This window comes from Prionailurus viverrinus, chromosome F2 (genome assembly GCF_022837055.1).
Source record: "Prionailurus viverrinus isolate Anna chromosome F2, UM_Priviv_1.0, whole genome shotgun sequence".
In the NCBI taxonomy this organism is placed as follows: Eukaryota; Metazoa; Chordata; class Mammalia; order Carnivora; family Felidae; genus Prionailurus; species Prionailurus viverrinus.
The window spans coordinates 81,764,167-81,777,291 of NC_062578.1; positions in this window are offsets into that span (position 1 = coordinate 81,764,167).

The following is a 13,125-nucleotide window of genomic DNA, read 5'->3' on the forward strand; positions in this document are numbered from 1 at the left end:
ATGTTCCTCTTCAAGAAGCCGTCCCAGCCACCCAGTCCTCAGACCCCCTTCTGCCAGGCGGCCCCTTGCCCGTCCTCACAGCACAAGACGTGTCCCTCCCCACTGCTCCTCCAGGACTTGAACCTGGGGGCGGGCCTTGCCTCCCCTGTGGCTCTGAACAGCATTGTTAACATATGGAACAGAAACAAGATGGGCCTGTCTCTTGACCACAGGATGAGTAAGTGGGGAGTGAATGAACCCCAGAGGGCTCACCCCAAAGTGCGGGGGCCTCGCCTCCTTCAGCAGGTGCCCCGCACTTCTGCCTCACCCTGCCCTGGGCCCGCGACCCTGCCCTCCGCCCACCCCATCTCCCTGTCCTGGGCCCGCAATACCAGTTCATCGACCCCTCCACCCCCAAGGCAAACTCACCCTGCGCCGTGTCGCCAGAAGCCCCTCGAAGCCGAAGGGCCCAGCCCCAGGAGGCCGGTCTTCCTGCTGTGGCCAGAGGAACAAGCACTCACCCACTCACGGACCCCAGGATCCAGGACGTGGAGGGACGGGGCGCCCCCCCGGGAGGGGCCGGAGCACACGCCCCATCCCTCCCCAGGTGTGCGAGCTGAGTCTCCAGCCCAGAGTGCGGGCCTGAGGCCCTGTGCTCCTCTGCGCAGCCGCAGGTGAGCAAAGTGCCCCGTGGCTTATGCCACGCAAACGCGTTGTCTCCCCGGGGACGCCGTGGCCCTCCTCCAGCTTCGGGTGGTGCTGGCTGTCCTTGACTGGGATCCCTTCTCGTGGCCGCGCCAAGCCGACCCCAGCGTCCGTGTTCACGCGGGCGTCTCCGAGTCTGCTCTGTGCGGTCTCTGACCCCGGGCCAGCATGGCCCCATCTGGAGATCTTGACTTTACTCACACCTGCTCAGGCCCTAATCCCTAGGAAGTCCGTATTCTGAGGGTCCACGTGGACATGAATTTGGGGGGCACTGTTCAACCCACTGCAGACCCCAGTAAGGGAGGGGTGCAGGGACGAGCACAGCGGGTCCTAGGTGGGACGGGGCCTGTGAGGCGGGCTGGCCGCGACCCTCCCAACGCCGCTAGGGCCCCGGGCCACCCCGGGCTCCCCTGCAGCTGAGGGGACAGCCGTCCCTGCCGTGTGCCCACCTCACCGCCTGGCTCTGCTCTGACCCCTGGGCACTCGGGCACAGCAGAGGGGGAACGGGTAATGGGCCGGTGAGGAGCCACTGCTGCTGCTGCCAGATGGCACCAGGCTCAGGAGGGTGCTTGGGGACAGGACCCCAATGACCGCCTGGCCCCCGGAGTCAGGACCCCTCCCCCAGGTGCACCCGAGAATCTCCTGGGGCGCTTTTTAAAGGTTCAGACACAAGACCTGCCCAAGAGAGTCTCTGTTGCCCGACCCCAGGGAGGGCCACGGGCCTGGCCCGACAAGCAGGTGCGTCCGGTGCCCAGACCAGAGAACAAACGGGCAGATGGCCTCCCAGCAGGTCTGCATACACACAGCAGACACCCCGAAAAAGTTGAAGAAACGCCCCGCTAAGAACTCTGGCCCAGCTGGGTTTACCCCTCAGAGTGGAAAACGGAGCCCGTCGAGAAGAAGAGAATGTACAAGAAGGGAGCCAGGTCCTGGGGGGCTGCCTCCGGGCGGCGAGGACCCCTGGGCCCCCCCGCCTCTCCCTCCAGCTCTGGCAGCCAGGCTCACCCTCGCCGGGGACACGCAGGACAAGGGACAGTTGTCAGCTGCGAAAGCGATTTTAAGTTCTCTGGTGCGGCTTCCGCGGGCAGCTCAGCCACCGGTCATGTTTATTCTTTGCTTCTCTGGGACACGCTCATGCATAGCCAAGAAGATTTAAAATGTTTATGCATTACGCGGGCCGGAATAAAAGGAGCCGAGGTGCTGTTATCGCTGGGTGCTCAGACTCATAGGAAGTGGGTTCCTGGAGACGATAATACAGAGAGAAACCTGTGGACGCTGGGGGGCCCTTTGGGCGCAGACTGGACACGGAGCGGGAGCCCCCCGCGCCCAGGCAGAGGGAGCCGCACACCCCCAGGGGCCCGTGTCTGTGGGGCTGGCGTCCAAGGGCCGAGAGCCGCCTGGCCCCTCCCCCGCTGACCCGCCCACGCCACACGGCAACCCCGTTCTGGAACGGGCAGAGCGAGAGGGCACGAGGGCTGCTACTTCTTGGAGGCCCACGTGTGGTTCTCACACACGTTCCCTCATCTAAGACCCACCCAGCCCGCGCCCCCATCTTGCAGGCAAAGTGACGGAGGCTCAGGCGGGTTAGGGGACCTGTCCAAGGTCACGTACTGAGCGGCAGAGCGGGTTCACGCCAAAACTTGAAGGCGTGCAAGGCCACTCCGTGCCCGCCTGCTCCCCGAGCCTGCTCCGGGCCACCCTCCGGGGGGGACACCTGGGAACCAGGCACGAACCCTGAGAGGGAAGATGTGACCCTCGTCACCTGGAAAAGGAAGCAGTTGGGGTCCGCGAGGCCACCGGTAATAGTGGCACGGGGGACAGACAGGGCAGGTGCAGGCAGTGAGGCCCCGTGCTGTAAGCGCCCAAGAGAACCCAGCTCTGCCCCTCGCTGGACCGCCTCCCTGCAGACACCTGTCTCCCCCAGCCTTGGCTTCCCCGGCTGTGACATGGGGCCGCTGCGGGTGGTAACGGGACGGAAGGAGCTGTGGTTTCTTGGCCCCATCGCGGCCCAGCCCCGGTCCCCGCCCTCTGCCGGGGGCCTGGAGACACGAGGCCTCTCGGGACCACAGGTGCTGATTCGATGGAGGCGGTTTTAAACCCACTGCCCTAAACCAGCAGGGGAGCGGGTTTTGTTCGTGCCTGTGTTTCATTCTGCTTGGCAAGGCTGGTGCCGGGGCCCCTGGCACGCGTACCGGGCATCCAGCGAGCGCCCCCACTCCCGGAGGCCCTTCTCCAGGCTGCCGGGCGGTGGGCCTGGGGCAGCGGACACGCGGCTGGCCCTCCAGGGCTCAGATCCCAGCCCTGCCGCCTCTGGAGTCAGGGCCACGTCGGCCTCTCCGAGGGTTCCACTAGCCCGCCGTTGAGGGGATCCACCCGGCTGGGGGTGGGGACGAAAGGGAGCAGGCCAGCCCTCTGCCTGGGGCGGGCAGGGTCCGTCGCTCCTTCGGCGTCTACGAAGCACGTTGCTGTGAGTGGGGAGAGGGAGGTCCGACCAGGGCCCACGAGCCTCGGCCAGAGCCGCCTCCTGCCGTCCCGAGTCGGGGGGACAGAAGGAGTGGAGTGCCAGGTTCGGCCAGCCGCACACACGACGCTCTCAAACTGAAGAAGTATTCCTTGTGCGTCGGAACTCGGATCCTGTGTTTTAGTGTTTTCTCTGCAGGGGGTGAGTGTGGGTAGGAACTTGCCAGTCCCAGAGGCGCCCGATGGCCCAGCCTTTCCGCGCACAGCCCGTCCTGGGGGCCGTGAGCACGTGTATCCCTTCCCCGCGCTGTCCCCAAACCAAACGGCAGCACAAGGAGCCCAGAACCGAATGTTAGCCTCCTGAATACGCCCGCACTGGCCCCTCTTCCCGAGCTGGGTACCCGGAGGAAGAAGGCCGGTGCTCTCAGGCTCCTGAACTAACCTGTCGACCGGCTTGGAGAGTCCCAAGCTACAGGGGGAGGGCGACGGTGAGGCCCCGGGGACAGAGAAAGAGCCCCGAGGGAGGGCACCTCCCTCTGATGCAGGAGAATCAGCCCCCTCAACAGCGGAACCTCCTCTCCGGGAAGCTGCAGGGGTGGATGCGGGCCGAGATGCGGGAGCCCTCCGCCACTCGCCCCATCCTCAGAGTCCGCCCTGACGCTGCTGCAGGGACAGCACTTCGTGGATGAAGTGCCACCAGGTCGGCCTCCGGGCCGGGCGGCTGTGTTCCGCTTCTGCAGGACATGAGCGGTGCAGAGGCCGAGCGAAGGTGCTCGGGGCGTCTGCCCTGCTTCTCGCGCTGCATGCGAACCCGCCCCCAGCTTCCAGCTGAAATCTCAACCCTCTCCCTTCCTGCTTCCACCTGCTCACGCTCTGAAAGGTGCCTTTCACTTCTGGCCCCTCTTGCTCGGTCCCTCCTTCTCCCCTTTCTTCTCCCCTCCCACCCCCCCTCCGCCACCGGCAGAACCTGCCGGAACAGGAGGGGGAGTGGCTCACTGGCACACGGCATGAAGGTCAGCCTCGCGAGACACAGATCAGAGGGGAGGTGACGATGATGGCGACCACGGTGGTGGCGGCACAGTGACAGGTGCCAGTGGAGCAGCCCCCGGGGGTGACGGCACTGGGACAGCAGCCAAGGTGCCATCGGTGGCCTCGACTGTGAGGCCGTCGCTGTCTCCACGCATCCCAGAACGCGGCCTCGGTGCGTGGGCTGCGCTGTGTCCACCCTGAGACCGCCGAGCGTGACTCCCCTGCCAGCCCAAGCCAAGCTGCGTGCTCCGCAGAGACGGGTCTTCGGCTGGGGAAGGCTCCCCGCAGGAGGACCGCGGGAGGGAAAGCAGACGGGGCGTCCGCCTGGCTGCCACGCTCATTAGGCCCCGTCCCCACCCTCTCGGGAACAGCCGTCCTTTCCACTGGCTCCTCCAAGCTGTAATCTGGCTAATTAGAGCCAATTTGCTTTGGATCCAAACAGCATTTACTGTCACAGGCAGGCAGGCAGGGGACAGTGGAGAATAGCCCTCCAGACGCCCCGGAGAAGAGAGAGGAGGGCGTGCCCCGTGCACATGGACCATGCGAGCAGCGGGAGGGCGCTTCACCCCCGGGGCCTCAGTCTCCCCTGCACTCCACAGAGGTCAGGAGGGCCCCTCCCAGGGCCATGAGCGTGAACAAGGTGACGCTGGCTGAGGGCCACAGAGCCTGCCGGGGGGGGAGGGGGGAGGGCTCACCTCACCCACCCCTCCCTTGGCCCCAACCGGCAGCATCCACACCATGGACAGGAACCCCTCTGCGTCCAGAGTACCCTCCTTGGTGAACGCCCGTCCCGCCCTGACCCTGAGTCTGCCCCACACAGGGGCTAAGGGTGCCCAGGGATTGTGGCGGGGCCCCGGGCTCCCGGCCCTTCCCGGCGGCAGGCCCCGCATGCAGTCCACCATCAAGTGAGAACAGGGATACTTCTGCGCTCACGCGAGCCCCGTAACTACCGGGGAAGCTGGAATAAAGGGCACAAGAGAAAACCCGCTCCCTGCCCCCAGGATTTGCAGCCCAGGGGAGACCCACCTCCGTCACATCCTGAAGACGCAAGTCAGGACATAAACACTGGCTTGGGTGCCATGGGACTCAGAAAAGTGACGGCACAGTCCGAGCAGGCCACCTGGAGGAGGTGGCGAGGACGTGTGAGAGGCGTGTGAGAGGCGTGCGGTCCGGGGGCAAGAGCGCAGGGGTGGGGCTCGCAGTTCTGCCGGGCTCCGCCCCTACCTTGCTGTGGGATCCCGGGACAGTCGCACGGTCAGCCGTAAAGTGGAAATCTCCCTCGGGCGGCTTAGGGATGCAAGCAGGGGGTGCCCAGGACGCCCAGGAGACAGAAGGGGTCGCCATGGGTGTTTCTAGAGCTGCAGGGAGAGGAAGGAGCGGTGATCCCGGGGTCAGTGTGGCAAGCCCTGGCGCTCCTGGCTGAGCCGGCGAGACGCATCTGAACAGAAACGCCTTCGACTCCGGGAGAACGCGTCGAGAGGCAGTCGGGGGCTCAATTCAATCTCATAGGCCACCGACCCCTGGAAGCCGCCAGTGGGCAGGCAGCTGGGCCACAGGATGGTCAGAGGGGACCCAGGGAGCCGAGACGGTCCTCAGAGTTTCTCCCTCGGGTCTGATTCCGGACTTGGAGACCAGCTGGGCACCCCTCCGTGCGTGCCGCAGGGCATGGCGAGGGCGGGTTGCAGATGAGAGAGCCCGGGAGGGGTGACGCCTGCCTCACCCACCCAGCGTCCCCCCAGGTAGGGTTCCAGGTTAAATACAAGAGGCCCAGGTTGACCCGAATATCAGATAAACAGTGAGCGATTGTCTGCCGTGTGCCAGGAGGGCTGAGGGTGGCTAGGACACACTTATAGTAAGAATCATTCATCCTGCTTCTGAAATTCAAACGTTCCTGGCCGCCTTCCTAATCTGGCAACCTTACTCAGAGGTCCCCCCACCAAACCAAAGCCCTTGTGAGAAGAGTCAGGCCTCCCCCAGGGAACCCCAAAGGCAGAAGCTGTATGCCCCTCATCAGCATGCGGTGTCCCCCCAGAATGGGATCCGTCTCTCCTGCCGGACGGGGCACCCCGGGAGTGAGGACTTGGAACCCCCAAATGTCTGTCTTACTGAAAGGGGCAGCTCTGTGGCCAGCCCACTCCCAGGCATTAGACCCCGACCCCCACCCCCAGTGCTAGAACTTCCCATCACTCTGGGGGCCCCAGGATGAGGAGGCTGGCCAGACACCCTAACATCTCCCCACCCCAGTCCATGGCCGCTTTGCCCCCCACCTGCCCTCAGCCCCACCAGTGCTGGGAACCACCACCCCCCCCCGAGAGCCTCAGACCTGAGAGGCCATGTCTCAGGATCCTACACAGCTCCAGTCCTGGCCAGTCTGTGTTTCTTCCATCATATTCCATTAGCCGTGGGAATCCCTGCCCCGTGCCCCCCACATGGGGCCACCCGGCATCTACCCCCCTCTGGGAAAGGCGCCACCCCCCAGGACGGCCCGTTCCATTCTGGAACAGATTTGGCAAGCAAGAAGCTCTTTCCTGAACTAGACTCCAGCTGGCACCCCTGTGGCCACCACCCCCACGGCACGGAGCTGCCCCTGGGCTCTGGGTCCAGTGCCCACAGAGGGAAAGCCCCCTGGGGCACGAGAGCAGAAGCATGAGCCTTTCCTCCTGGCGTGCTCCTCTGGGCCCTGGAGCGGCCCCCACAGAGCTGTGTGTCCGGCGGGGCCCCAGCCCATCAGCTTCTGTTGTGTTCTAGAAGATTCCACAGCATCCTGCCCCCCAGCGGGCCCACGGGAGGCTCCTGGGACTTGTTAGTGCGAGGCCCCGAGGAGTGTGCAAACTGCCTCAGCCCGGTAATGAGAGGGTCGGGCACCCACAGCCCGGGGTGTGCTCCCATGTGTTCCCACCGCCCCCCACCTGGCCCATGGGACCACACCTGACTCACGCAGCCAACAAGGCTGCCCGAAGGCGGAGGAACAATCAGGCTCATTTCAGGAAGGCTCTGTCAGAAACTAAGGTGAGCGGCAGCCCGGCCCAGGAGAGCTGGGGTTGTCCCCAGGCACAGGCCCCAGGCCACCGGGGACAGCAGCCCACCGCAGGGGCAGAGGGAGGCGGCCGCCCAGCTCCCCAGGAGCGTCATTCCCACAGGCCCGGCGGAGGCAGGTGTCAGGACCGGCGCGGCAAACGAGTCACTGGTGGGGTGGGACTGGAGAAGCTGGCGGGCTGCTGGGTGCGGAGTCGTGCCGGGCCTGTCCCCGCGGCGGCCAGGAGGACGGCTGGGCTGGAGCAGAGCGCAAGGGGGTCACGGGCTCAGACGAGGCAGCCTCGGGCCTGGAGAGGGTGCGCCGTGCCCCGCGTGCGGGGGCCACGGTGGTCCTGGGCGGGGAGGGCAGCGTCGGTTTCAACAGGTCCCGCTCTTGGAGAAGCGCCGCATGTTAAGGCGGACACAGGTTCCCAGGTGCGTCCTCCTCCCTCACCCACCCGCTCGGGGCGCTCGACTGGAGTTCTCCAGCGGGCATACCTTCACCGCGTGGCACGCAGGGCTCACTCTGAGTTGGCGGCCCCCGCTCTGGAGACCCCTGCGACCCTTGGGGTGATCAGGGTGGCCCCTGTGAGAGGCCCCTGTGAGGCGCACCCCCACACCCCGAAGCAGGGGCGAGCCCAGGCAGGGAGGCATCTGAGCCTCGTGGCCACCCCCCCTGCATCTCACGACCCCCCGCCCCAGGCCCCTGCTGGACTCCGCCAGCAGCGGGGATGGGCTGATATGATGGCCCCCTGCATGTACCTCCAGGGCCCAAACGGCACAGCCCAGGACAACGTGCTGCACGACGACGTTTGCTGAGTGAATAACCAATGGGGAAGTCAGTGAGGGAGCCTGGGGGCTGGGGGCTTCCACTGCCCTGGCCACCAGGGAGGGGGCCATGTCCCCCAGGGAGAGCTCCCGGCCGCTCTCCTGGGCGTCTGGGGGCACATCTACCCACAGGGCAGGAGGCCAGGCTACTTGAATATTGGGGAGGCATGGCCCCTCTCTCAGATCAGGAGAGGAGAAATCATTTCATCAGGTCGGGGCAGAGCCCTCAGGAAGCAGTAATGACACAATTCTGCATAATCGCCTCTTAAAAGCACTTTAACTCCTCAGAGGTGAGGGGCCTTTCGGTTTAATTGATCCTCAGGGCACCTAAACGGGGCTGGCAGCAGGAAAGGGGTCCTGACCCCAGCTCCTCCCGGCCTGCCACCTCCAGCTCAAACGGGGGTCAGAGAGAGACAGAGCGCGCAGGGACAGAGACCACGCTGGGGGCACCATCCCTGCGGGCCCCCCTCCGACACCCCCAGCTCCCTGGGCTTGGCAGTGTGCCTGCCAAACACAGGGGGACCCGGAGCGGCCACTGCCCTGCAGTGGAATGTAGTCTCCGTGTAGCCATGACCCCCGTGTCAGGAGTGGCCCTCTACCCACTTTTCTCTGCACAACAGGGTGGCCTTCCCCCGCTCAGCCCAGGAGGGCTCGGGATGAGGTCACCTGGGTTGTCACAGCCGCAGCAGGGCTGAGCCGAAGAAGCCATGCCTGCACAGGGGACTCGTGGACACGGGCCGGCCGCCGCAGGACGGAGCCCCACCGAGCCGGGTTGGGTCTCACAGGAGTGGGTTCGGCCGGGCCGAGCCGCCACCAGCTTGAGGGAGGGGGCAACCTCGGGCAGAGTTGTCCACAGGGGCACCGAGATCTCAAGGCTGGACCCAAGAGAGTCAGTTGCTGATTTATTCTTATGATTGATAACAGTGATTATAATGTCAAAGAAAATGATAATAAATGGCACTCAGGGAAGGGGAAATGTAGCCGTAAGTTTGAGCGTTAGGAAGTCCAACACAGCGTCCAGCTCGAGGGGCTGTGGCCGGGGCAAGAGAACCGGTAGAGAAGAGAACGGGTGGCCAGGGAAGAAACAAAGTAGAGTCAGATGCCAAGGAAGGTGCAAAAAATAGTCCCCGATATGGATTGGTGGGAGAGCATTCTGCACACTGGCCGCCTACCTCCTTTCAGGACTGTGGGCCTTTCACCCAAGGAAGATGGGCTCTTTATAAAAGTATGGTTGTTTTCAAAAATAGAGACCATGTCTCATTTATCTGGGTAAATTGTCCCCCCCACCCCATCTCCCCATCCCACCCTAGGTGGGAAAGGGGTCCCAGCACACAGTAGACACTCAAAAAATAATTGGTGAATGACTGGATGGCAGGGTGGATGGTGGCTAGATGGTGGGTAGATGGATGGAGGGATGGATGGATGGATGGATGATGGATGGAGGGATGATGGACAGATGGATGGATGGATGGATGGTGGATGGTGAGTGGATGATGGATAGATTGGTGAGGCAGTGTTATCTAGTCCAGCCCCTTCCAGACTTCCCAGGGTCACTGTGCCACGATCTGTGCTGTCCTCCTGGCCTCAGTCTCCTCTTCGCCTACCCCCACACCGAGGCCGGCACACCCTATTGCTCTGCTGTTGTCCTTTTGCCTTTCAAGACCCTCACTCCTGACCATAACCTGCCTTCTGTCTTGCCTCTTATTTACCTCCTGCACCCAAAGAATGTCTCTGATGGCCCGCTCCCTGATTTGCCCCAGGTGCCATGGAGCTGCACACCCATTTCACCTCCCAAATCCCTCTGGGCCAGTCCAGGCCCATCACAGATGCCCCCTTCCCTAAAGCCTCTCTTCACCTGCCGGCAGCTGGGAGCCTTGCTGCCCCCAAGCCCCCTCCCCTGCTCGAACCTGGGGCCAAGCTGGGCCCCTGATTCATGGCACTGACGAGTGGGTGAACGGGACCCAGCAGATGCCTGGGAGGGGACACGGCTCGAAGCAGAACTCCAGAGAAGACGGCTTGGCAGCCGTCCTCCCTGGCCCCGGGCCCGGAGGCTAATGTGCCCAGCAGGAGGCTGCCTCCACTTCCAGGCGGGGCCATCAGGGCCCAGAGAGGGAGAAGAGTTTACCCAGGGTACCCCAGCATGGGCCAGGGAGGCTAGCCCGCACCCCTCCAAGGGTTGTTCCAGACAGAATTCTATGATTCCAGAGGCACAGCCTGGCTCCCTGGCTCTTGCCTGCCACGTGGCCCACATATGTCATGTGTCACACCTAGGAAGAAGTCCGTCAACAGCCAGGTATGACCTGCATCTGTCCTCAGAGAGCTGAGGAGATCCACAGCCGGGACCCAGGAGCCCAGGCTCTGGCTCCAGTGTGCTGTGTGCCCTAGGGTGGTCCGAGTTGCCTCTCTGAGCCTGTGTCTCCCACAGCCACGTTTGGGTGTCCATGGTCAAGAGCAAGAACTCGGCAGCCTCTCAGTCGCACAAGCAGGGAGCTTGGGTACAGGACAGGGTGGGGGGTGGCGGGGAGGGTCCGCACTGGGCAGAGACGGCAACCCCCTCCGAAACCCCCGCCCCCCAGGGCTCGCCCGTGCACCAGCCCCCCAGCGAGTTTATTCACAAGCCCATCTTGCCTGCGCTGCGGTGCTCGAGCTGGCGTTCACGCTCTCGGACGCCCCGCGGGTGAAGCCGCCACACCGTCTGGACCGTCTCGTTCCCCGCGGATGCCGCTGTTTCGAACCCGCTGTTGCCGCGTGGACCGACAAGGGGTCCGTGTGCAAGAGGGCCAACCTTCTCTTCCTGCTCCTTCCGTATTTCTGAATGTGTCGCAGCTTAAATCAGTGCTGTGAAGGAATCAGACACACGCAGCCCGGGAGGCCTGACGGTGGGGTCCTCGGTCACAGCAGAGAGCCGGAGACAGTGGGCGGGGCTAGGCGGGCCGCGCGGCAGCCCCAGGCAGGGGCACGGGACACTACGACCACGAGGGCCACGGCCTCGCCGCCACTCACAAGCAGACAGACGTCGGGGCGCACGGAGGCCGGCGGGCCGGGGCTTCACGGCTGTGGGACACTGGGGGAGTCCTTGCGACCCTACACAGGGGCTGCAGACCCCACACGGCACCCGCCAGCTGCTCTGCTGGGTGTGAGGGCCCGGGAGGTCCAGGCAGCGAGTTAAGGGAGCCCTGGGCGGGGAGGGCCGAGAGCTGCACGGGCCTGTGGGGGCCGGGCCGGTGCCCGAGACCCTCGAGGGCAGGGCCACCGTCTGCCCGGGGCCAGCCCACAGCAAGCCGCCAGTAGGCAAACAGGGTGCAACGGCGACCTTCACAGTGACCCTCATGACGACCCTCTGGGGAAGCCTCCCTCTGCTTCTCCGGAGGCCTGTTCTCCAGTTTGGTAAGTCTGGGGGCCACCCCGGGAGCCTGCTGGGCCCAGGGAGCGGAGGGTGGGGGAAAGGCTGGTGTAGGAACCACACCCGCTCAACTGCCTCCAACATCCCCACACTGTCCCCCCCGACTGGCGGCTGCGGCTCGGGCTCAGGAGGCTCAGAGGCCGCGGACGTTGCTGGAGCAGGGCTCAGTTAGAGCAGGTGCGGCCGCGAGCACTGCGCCCCCGGGAGCTCACCCTTCGCCGCCCTGCCCTGGGCACCCCGGACTCTTCGCCCTGTTTTGTGTTCCACGGTTTACAGAAAGGAAGAAAGAGGTCACTAACTGATGAGTTAATACATTAAGGACAAATAAATGAGCAGCGTTCTTTTGTCTCAAGCATTTCCCCACAAAATGTAGCACACAGCTATCCGCGACAAGATCAAACGCCAACAAGCAGGAAGGGGGAGTGGGTCCCGCACAGTCCCAACCCCCCACCCGCCGAAGGTAGCTGGGTTTGTTTTTTTTTTTTCTAGGCAGAGCTTTGTCTTTAAAAAAATAAATAAACAAATGTTGCATTTATTCTTTGTGATTAAATTCCTCCAAGAACCCTTCCTGAGAAGGAAGCTGGGCCAGAAGAAATTTGCACGTTTGGTTACAGGGTTTCCTCGAACCCGCGGGTGCCCCGTCAGGGGGTCCGGCCCTCCCTACAGTCAGGGCCTTCGTCAGAGGTGAGGACAGGGATGCGGTACCTGCCCAGGGTCCCAGGACCACTCGCCTGTCCTTTCCTGCCGTGACACTCTGGGACTCAGAAACCGGCAGGCTTCAAAGACCCCTCCGCTCCTCCGATTTGCTTCTGGAGGGCCCGAGGGACAGCGGGCAGGGGGACAGCCCTCCTGTCCTCCAAACCCGTGAGCCGCCACGTGGCTCGGCATCCGCTCCAGACCCTCCTCCCCCAACCGGGCAGCCCCTGCTCCGGGCCATTCCACGAGCCCCTTGTGCAAGGAGCCGTCTGGGGACACGCTCCTGCTGCTTCCTGAGGGCACACCCTCGGGGGGTCTCCTGCCCAGGTACTTACTGAGCTCTTTCCAGAACATCCTGTTCCCTCCATAGGGGGTGCCCCAGGAGACGCACACCCAGAGCTCTGGCCAGCTCAGGTGCAGTGACCCCCCCCCCAACGCCACGCCTGGATCACCCCTCTTCCTCTTCTTCCGATCGCTGCACAGGCTCCTGGAGACCGCCCGCGACCTGCCTGGCCCTCTGCCTTGGACCTGCGCGCCTCCCCGCTGGTGGGGACCCGTGTGTGTCGTGTTGGGGCTCCGTGCTCTCAGCCCCGCCTTCTGGGCCCCTGCTCGGCTTCAGAGCCGGCATGTCCTTGTGAGTTTATGCAGAGGAATTCAGAGGCCGGCCTTCTGGGCCTCAGGGTAACGGCCCGTCCTTTGCCCCAGCAACTTCCACAGGGCCTTTCTTGCTCTGGCGTCCCCACCTCAGCGAGAAGGGACCCCCTGGACGTCCTTGGTGCTGCCTCATGCGGGAGAGGGTTGAACTCCCCACGCGGGGGCTGGCGGGTGACGGCACCCACCCCGTTCGCTCTAGGACTTTGGTGGCTCCCATCCGGGGCAGGTGGGCTGGGGAGGCGGGGGGGGGGGGGTGTCTCACTCCACTGCCCAACTCCCGGTTCCCCCGACTGGCTGCTGTACAGGACCGTGTGCCTCTCCCTCTCCCGAACACTTAGGGGAGCACCTCAGCAAGA